This window comes from Phyllopteryx taeniolatus, chromosome 8 (genome assembly GCF_024500385.1).
Source record: "Phyllopteryx taeniolatus isolate TA_2022b chromosome 8, UOR_Ptae_1.2, whole genome shotgun sequence".
Taxonomy (NCBI): domain Eukaryota; kingdom Metazoa; phylum Chordata; class Actinopteri; order Syngnathiformes; family Syngnathidae; genus Phyllopteryx; species Phyllopteryx taeniolatus.
This window is the reverse complement of record NC_084509.1, coordinates 4,174,944-4,182,995: the sequence shown is the minus strand read 5'-3', so window position 1 is coordinate 4,182,995 and position 8,052 is coordinate 4,174,944. Positions and strand designations below refer to the sequence as shown.

Sequence of the window (8,052 nt, the reverse complement as noted above, 5' to 3'; positions counted from 1 at the left end):
TCTGATTATTGCTCTGATCATCATGGCTTGTCGTCGTTTCCTTTAGTTCATCCATCATATGGAAGTTATGGCACCTCGGGGGATTCATGGAGCGCTGACAGACTGAAAACATGCAGCTCAGATTGGAATTTTTGAGCTAAGGGTAAACGCCTAGTCACCAGATAATGTATTTTTTTCCACTTGACCATGTGTGTGTGCGTGTATGTGTGTGTGTGTGTGTGCGTAAGTGTGTGTGTGTGTGTGTGTGTGTGTGTGTGTGTGTGTGTGTGTGTGTGAGATCCCACGGATCATTGTCTCCGGGTCCAGACTGCACCGACTCAGGTTCTCAGTGTGGCTTCACTAATCTGCGGTAATTATGTCTCAAAGCCAGCTCACTCCCAGTCATGCACATACAACATGGCCTCCCCTCCCCCCCCAACCCCCCCCCTCTCTCTCTCTATCAACCAATGTTGTGGCTGCCTCTGCATGGCTAGCTTTGCATGTGTGTGTTGTGTGTTTGTGTATGTATGTTTTGTGCGTGTGTCATTGTATCACCAATGCAAGTTACCCTGCCATAAGGATGCTCCCCCCACACCTTCAGCGTGGAAGAAAGACACAAGTTAAAAATACTTTGTGTGAGTCAACGTACAGTAAAACATGTCCAGTGCGTGATTCATGCACGCGCCCATGGCATGCCACTTCCCTTGTCCCCCCTCTGTGACGCACATTTTTCTTGTTGTTTATAAGCCGTTGTGCCTCTGACTGCGTAGTGACTCACAGGCAGCGTGCACTTCCTAATTCCAGACTACCTGACCGAGTTCACAGGAGCACCCCTTTTAGGGACCACAATATTATAAAGGCAATATTTTTTCAATAAATAATAAATCTGTTATTAGTAGAATATTAAAATTATTTTAGAGTGGTGCTTTCCCAAAAGGGAATTCATGATGTGACGAGCTTTCTTCGGAGTACCCGTCACAACAAGGTGGAGCTTATCATGCTGTCTGGCCAACCTGTATAGATCTTTTTTATCTTCTTTAGCGTCCAACCTTACATTCATGGCATCATATGCCTCTTGTTTGGCCTTTGCCACCTCTACCTTTGCCCTGCCTCTTCTGGAAGAAAGTGTTCACTACAGCCATTTCCATCCTTTTTGCAAAGTCTACCAACATCTGTCCTTCCAAGATCCTTTCCTGAATGCCAAACATACCCAACACTTCTTCATCACCCCTGTTTCCTTCATCAACATGTCCGTTACAATCTGCACCAATCACGACTCTCTCTCTGTCTCGGATGCTCAGAACTATTTCGTCAATCTCCTTCCAGAATTTGTTTCTCACCTCTAGGTCACATCCTACCTGTGGAGCATAGCCATTAATCACATTATACATAACACCCTCAATTTCAAGTTTCAGCCTCATCACTCAATTGCTCACTCTTTTCACCTCCAAGACATTCTTAGCTAACTCTTCCTTTAAAATAACCCCTACTCCATTTCTCTTCCCATCTACACCATGGGAAAGTAATTTGAACCCTGCCCCTAAACTTTTACCCTTACTGCCTTCCGACCTGCTCCCCAGGACACACAATATATCAACCTTTCTTCTAATCATCATGTCAATCAACTCCTGAGCATTTCCTGTCATAGGCCCAACATTCAAGGTCCCCAAACTCAGTTCTAGGCTCTGATCTTTCCTCTTCTCTTTCTGCCCAAGAAATCGCTTTCCACCTCTCCTTCGTCTTTGACCCACAGTAGCTGAATTTCCACCGGCGCTCTGCAGGTTAACGGCGGCAGTGTTAGACGTTGTTATTTATTTGGCAAAGTTTTAAGCTGGATGCCCTTCCTGACGCAACCCTTTGCATTTATCCGGGCTTGGGACCGGCCTACAGTTTGCACTGGCTTGTGCCCCCCATAGGGCTGCATTACATGCATAGGGCTGGTCACCAGTCAATCACATGCCACATACAGTATAGACCAAGAACCATTCACATTCGCATTCACACCTATGGAAAATTATCCATCCATCCATTCTCCATAACGCTTATCCTCACTAGGGTCGTGGGTGTGCTGGAGCCTATCCCAGCTGACTCTGGGCGAGAGGCGGGGTACACCCTGAACTGGTCGTCAGCCAATTGCAGGGCACATATAAACAAACAACCAGTCACATTCACAGTCACACCTAGGAACAGTTCAGAGTCTTCAATTAACCTACCATGCATGTTTTTGGAATGTGGGAGGAAACCGGAGTCCCCTGAGAAAACACATCCAGGCACAGGGAGAACATGCAAACCCCACACAGGGGAGGCTGGATTTGAACCCGGGTCCTCAGAACTGTGAGGCAGACTTGCTAACCAGTCAATCACCGTGCCAGCCATGGACAAATTAGTCTTCAATAATTTAACATGCATGTTTATGAAATGTGAGAGGAAATACCTTGACAAACCCCATGCAAATTCCATTTAGTAGGGCCTGAGCCAAGATTTTGACTGTGAGGCAGACATACTAAGTACTTTATTCCCTCAGCAAACTTTATTCATTTAATTTTGATTTACCTATAATTTTTTTCACCTTTGAAGTTTGCTGTGGAAAACTTTCACTTTCACAGCCTTTCTGTCAGGTCAGGTTTTCGAGGTGTGGGAGGCAAGACAAAACTGAAGGCCGGGTTCCACCCATCAGGGCTAGTCTGGAGGCCGTCCAGGATGCCAGACGTGCAGTGCTTGGCTGGGCCCTTCAGGAGGTCAGCCAGGACACCAAGCACAAGGGTTTCTATAGTGCTGTCCAGGCGGACGGCCATGATGCTGAACCCAACGGCAATGCAGGGGCCAGGCAAGAGCGTTGGGTGACGGCCGCACAGTGTGCGCTGCCAGATCAGGTTCGGGTTACGGCCGCTGGATGTGTGCCGCCGGAGCAGGGTCAGGAGGCAACGGCACAGGGTGCGCTGCCGGAGCCGGCAGCTGCCGAGGAGCCGGAACGGGAGCCGGAGCCTGAAGCTGCCGAGGAGAAGGAACGGGAGCCTACTGCAGCTGCCAAGGAGTAGGCACACGGTCTGCATTGGCTTTTTCAGCCTGCCACCACAGAGGTTGGGGAGCACGTGAAACGGGCAGCGTGTGCAGGAACTAAGGAAGGTGAACTGGGAAAAAGGGTGGTACAAGACGAGGTGAAGAATTTGGAACGGATCGAGGTGACTTGGGGGCTGGTTTGAGACGACGTGACTGGACAGGCATGGAACGAGGTGTGGAGATGGGTAAAAAGATTTTGTGACTGAAACGGGGGCGGAAAAGCGCAACAATGAAAACTTTTTTTACCTTAACCTGACCTTTACTTGGGCGCCTCTGTTGGCCACCGCCGCGGAGTTCCCAGATAGATGGCCAAATGGGTGCCCATGTGACCAGTGGTCTTCTGCGTTGTGTCGGTTTGAGGAATGGGGTGACACCGGGACTTTTTTGGAGATGATCTCCTTTTATTCTGACAGAATAAACAACAGCAGAACCTCCGTATAAATTTGACAGTCCACTCGAGCTCCTCTCCCACAGGAAGATTGTACAAAAGGCCGCCGCGACTATGCGGTAAAATCCTTATACGTAATAAACCACAAATTCAACAAAACATACCGGACAGAATAAACAACAGCAGAACCTCCGTATAATTCGACTGTCCACTCGAGCTCCTCCACAAAGAAAATACAAATGACGACATCGGCAACCCGGAAGTCAGTTCGGCTTGTCACAGCGTTAAGCCAGCGGTCTTCAACTGTTAAAAATACTATATTTAAATGAAGCTCCGCTGACATTATGTGACAGGAAAAGACATAACAATAACATTGAGACTAAAGATGCATAATAAACCAAGAGAAACATTAGGATGGTTCAGGATTACCAACTGAATGAAATATGGTCACCCACTTCTCCCACATGAAGATTGTACAAAAGGGCAGAGGCGGGGCTGCAGTAAACATTTATAGCGGGGAGCACAGAAGAAGAAATTACAGGAGGAGGAGCACTGAGCTACATACACACAGTTTACACTGGATCGGGAGGCATTTTCTTGTCAGGCAGTAACATATTTTGTGTAATTATATATAAACTTCATTAAACACACAGATTAACCCGGTTACACCCAAGCACTGAAGGAAAGGACTTGGGTGTGGAATCACAAGGATCGGAAAGGGAAAAGGTGGCAAAAACTGACTAGGGTGAGAAGAACCAGGGGGAGAAAAAAAATCAAAATCAGTGTCAGAATCACAATCGGTAAAAAAGTTAACTAAATCAGGGCAATCTTCCTAATCTGAAAAATCTGAATCCAAAAATGAACTACTTCAGTTTCATAGTTCGTAATTTAAAAAAATTAACTAAATTCACTGTTCCAAAAAAGAACTATTTCATAGTTCTTTTTTGTTTTCAGTATGTTGCTGACAGGCTATTACCCTCAAAATATTGGCATTACATTTTCTCACCCATTCAATCCACACTAGTAGCCAGCTGCAGCATTCACCCTACAATGTCAAAAACATGAGAAAAAACTTTATTGCTTAAGTAGTCTTTTTTTTTTTTTTTTTTTTTTAAATGAGGAATTAAAACAAAAACAGGACTTTTGTCCTTAATGTGCAAACAAAAACACGCAACACAGTATGACTGGAACTATAGTGAAAGGACAGTGATAATTTTGTATTCCTTGCACATCTGTTCTTATGTTACAAAACAAAATAAATTCCATATTATGACAGTGTGATCACACAGTGTTCAAACTTAAGCATTCTGATACAAATAATTTTCCTAGTAATCCATTTTTACAATGATGTACGCATTACAAAACAACCAAAGAACACATTCAATCCTATTTACACATTGTACCTAAATGCACCTTGCGCACGGAGGTTGCCCAATGTATACATGAATGGCGGTTGCCAAATACGGCCTTCAGCCCTGACATATGAAGGCTCGTATATAGTGTGTCCAGATGTGTTTTGTCCTGGAAGTCCCTAGCATAACCTGGCACTGTTGAATCAAAATGAACATTCGTTCAAAAAACGCTTTTTGACACCAGAATGAGCGCATTATCAATTATGTTCATTAGGCAGAAATGAAGTAAGTTCAGTTCAGGTCATGTCCTGAACTGGTTCAGGTACAACACCACCCGCTGGGTCCTGTCATGGTCGCTCCATTCTGTGAAGGTCGGGTTTTCAAGGTGTGGGAGGCAATACAAAACGTGGAGGACCCAAGTGCAGCGAAGTAGGAAGGCAAGGCAGGAGAACAGAAATCTAAGAAAAAAAAAGGATTTATTTACAATAACTAAATGAGCTGACAAGATATGAACAGGAAAACTTGACAAAGCCATGAAACAAACTAAATCTAGTCAGAACCAAGTCAACCAAAACACAGACCATGACACTTACAGAGGGCAAGAGGAGTATATTCTAAAAGTTGAACTGTTTACATTTTTAACGTAGTTTATAAAAAAAAGTCTTTATTCCAATGTGTGCTACGATAAAGAATTCCGGCTTTCACATTACGTACATTTCTGTTTGCTGACAACTGATACCCCCCCCACCCCCTCCCCAAAATGAAACTCTCTGACAATCACACAAATACTCACAATATACAATACAATGTCAACCGCAACTACTTGTACTGTATTTGGTATGAACACATACATCCTATTTGACAAAATATTTAGGTATAGAGCCTAAAAATACCAAACTCAATTAGATCCACAGAAGGTAGCTAGCTATCCCCAAGTACACCTGGTATGTGACTGAGAGACTTCCCAGGCAACACAACCAGGATGAAGTGTTGGTCATTGTTGTGCTCTGTGCTCATTCATATTGCAGTGATGTGCAAGTGAACTCTGTTTAACCCCATGGCAGCCTTCATTTATTCAGAAGGCTGCTTGGTCTAACAGAGCAAACCTGTTCCTTCCACTCTTTGGATGGTTTAACTTGACTAATGGCGTGTGCGTGTGTGTGTGTGTGTGTGTGTCAATGCTATTGAGCTCATTAAATTGTTACTAGCGCTCTCTTCCTCTCTACAAAACCTCCAAAATATATTGCATGCTTACTGGTTGAACACACACGCAGAGGCACACTCCCTCTCACACAAAGCCTCATAAAGCTTTTTTGACTAAATGCGTGACTGGCTGCTTGCTTTATAGCACACACGAACACACATGCACATACACATGGCTGCAGCACGGCACTCTTATTTAAACTGATGTGAGTGCTGTCACGACATCCGACTAGTCCTATTTGTTCCTCAGAAGCCTTGGCGTGAGAGAGCAGGCTAACCCCACTGGCTCTCATGCAAATCCATTCAGTGCACACACACATAAGCACGCACACACACACACACGTACACACACACACACACACACACGTACACACACTCACACATTCACTCTTAATAGTCCTGCAGATAAGCAAAAAGACAGAGAGGGACAGGCAGGCAGGAGGGCAGCCGTGTAGAGTCCTGAAAACCTGTCAGCAGTCAGGCAAATCAAACGAATGAGCAAAGTCAGATATGAAAATGCATTTTCATAAAGTGTGTAATAAACAAATCAGCCCACAAGTCCTGATAGCCTCACATGGCAGCATGATCCAGCTGGAGTTATAATATTACTGTGATCATTATGCACCTTTCATTGAACCATACACTCCATAACCATAATTGTCTTGTGCTTATTGGCAGGTTGTGTAAATGTTCAGCCAGTGATAACGGGCCAAGGTCCAGCTTGCTCTAACAAGATGACGAGATCAGCATGTCGGAAGGTAAGTTACTTAGTTGTGTACTTTTTGTACTCTCCATTGTCACATGTTTTAAAATAGTTTTGACCTCACGTGACAGTGGCAACATTTGATTCATCCGTTCCTCTGATTCATCAGTATGGCTCTAATTTGTTGTAAGAAAGTCCTGTTCTGATGCAGGACGATTTGTGATTTTTTTCTTATTTGAAAACCCTTTTTATATGAAATTTGGCAGGCATTACTTTTATGAGTAGACCAACAAAACAGTCACAAAAACCTATCCCTGACAAACAGGAAATCTGTTTATGGTTTATTTTAAGATAATTTGGCTATTTCCACGAACCCCTCAAAAATGAACTTGTCGAAGAGATTTTGTCCTATTCAAAATTGTAACTACTTGTACTAGACAGTTGGATGATGTTACATTGCCCAAAAAATTGTTTTCATCTATGCATCTGTGCAGAGCATAGCAGCGAATTTTCTGTGGGAAAAATGTTTCGGATGAAGAAAAAATTCCACAACAGCTGGTTGAAGAGGAAAACACAAAGATGGAGCTGCTGAGTCGCTAGCTGAACACAATCAAGTGCTTAATCATAATGTCAAATGTAACAGAAAATTAAAGAAGAATACATTTTTGGTTGAATTCTGAATTATAGCTCCTTTCTGAATTATAGCTCCTTAGGGGCATTAATATCGTGAGTTTCCATTGTATTCTAAGGTCTTGCTTAATGAAGGATTTGGGCTCCAGAGCTTCATATGATTGTTAATGTTTTTTTTTTTTTGAAAATTGAAGTTGCGTTCCAAATTGTTTGACGAGTGAGATTGTTGTTTGGGATTTTTGTTGTGACAAAACACCAAGAAGCTTACCCCTAAGACGATTGCTGATTATGGTCATAGTGACATATTTGTTCATATTTAATACAAATCACAACATCTGTTGTTCACTAGAATATCACAGATGGGTTGAGGCATTTTCATTGATGATGATTAAATGTTTTGGAGGATTTTATTTGTAGATTGGCTTTAGCTTTTGCTTCAATTATGACTCATATAATGCTTCAGTATTTTTTGTTTTACAGTAACGCTCTGAAAACAAAACAAAAAATCAATAACAGCATACAGAAATATGAATATTTTCTGTACCACTTATCCTTTTCAGGGTCACCGTGCCGCTGTTTTTTTTTTTTTTTTTTTCTTTTTCAAATATGTTCTTATTTTGAATTTGATGCCTGCATGTTCCAAAAAAGCTAGGACAGGGGCAAAAAAAAGACTGGAAAAGTTGAGGACTGCTCAAAACATCAGTTTGGAACATTTCAAAGGTGAACAGGTTAATTGG

The 8,052-nt window shown here is 43.0% G+C and overlaps 1 long non-coding RNA gene across 1 annotated transcript; it reads left to right on the top strand.

Moving 5' to 3' along the window:
* Positions 1–226: 226 nt before the first annotated feature.
* Positions 227–7,577, top strand: LOC133481854 (uncharacterized). Its single transcript, XR_009789626.1, has 3 exons — positions 227–349; positions 6,661–6,740; positions 7,180–7,577. It is a non-coding gene; the product is annotated as an uncharacterized LOC133481854 (long non-coding RNA).
* Positions 7,578–8,052: the final 475 nt, after the last annotated feature.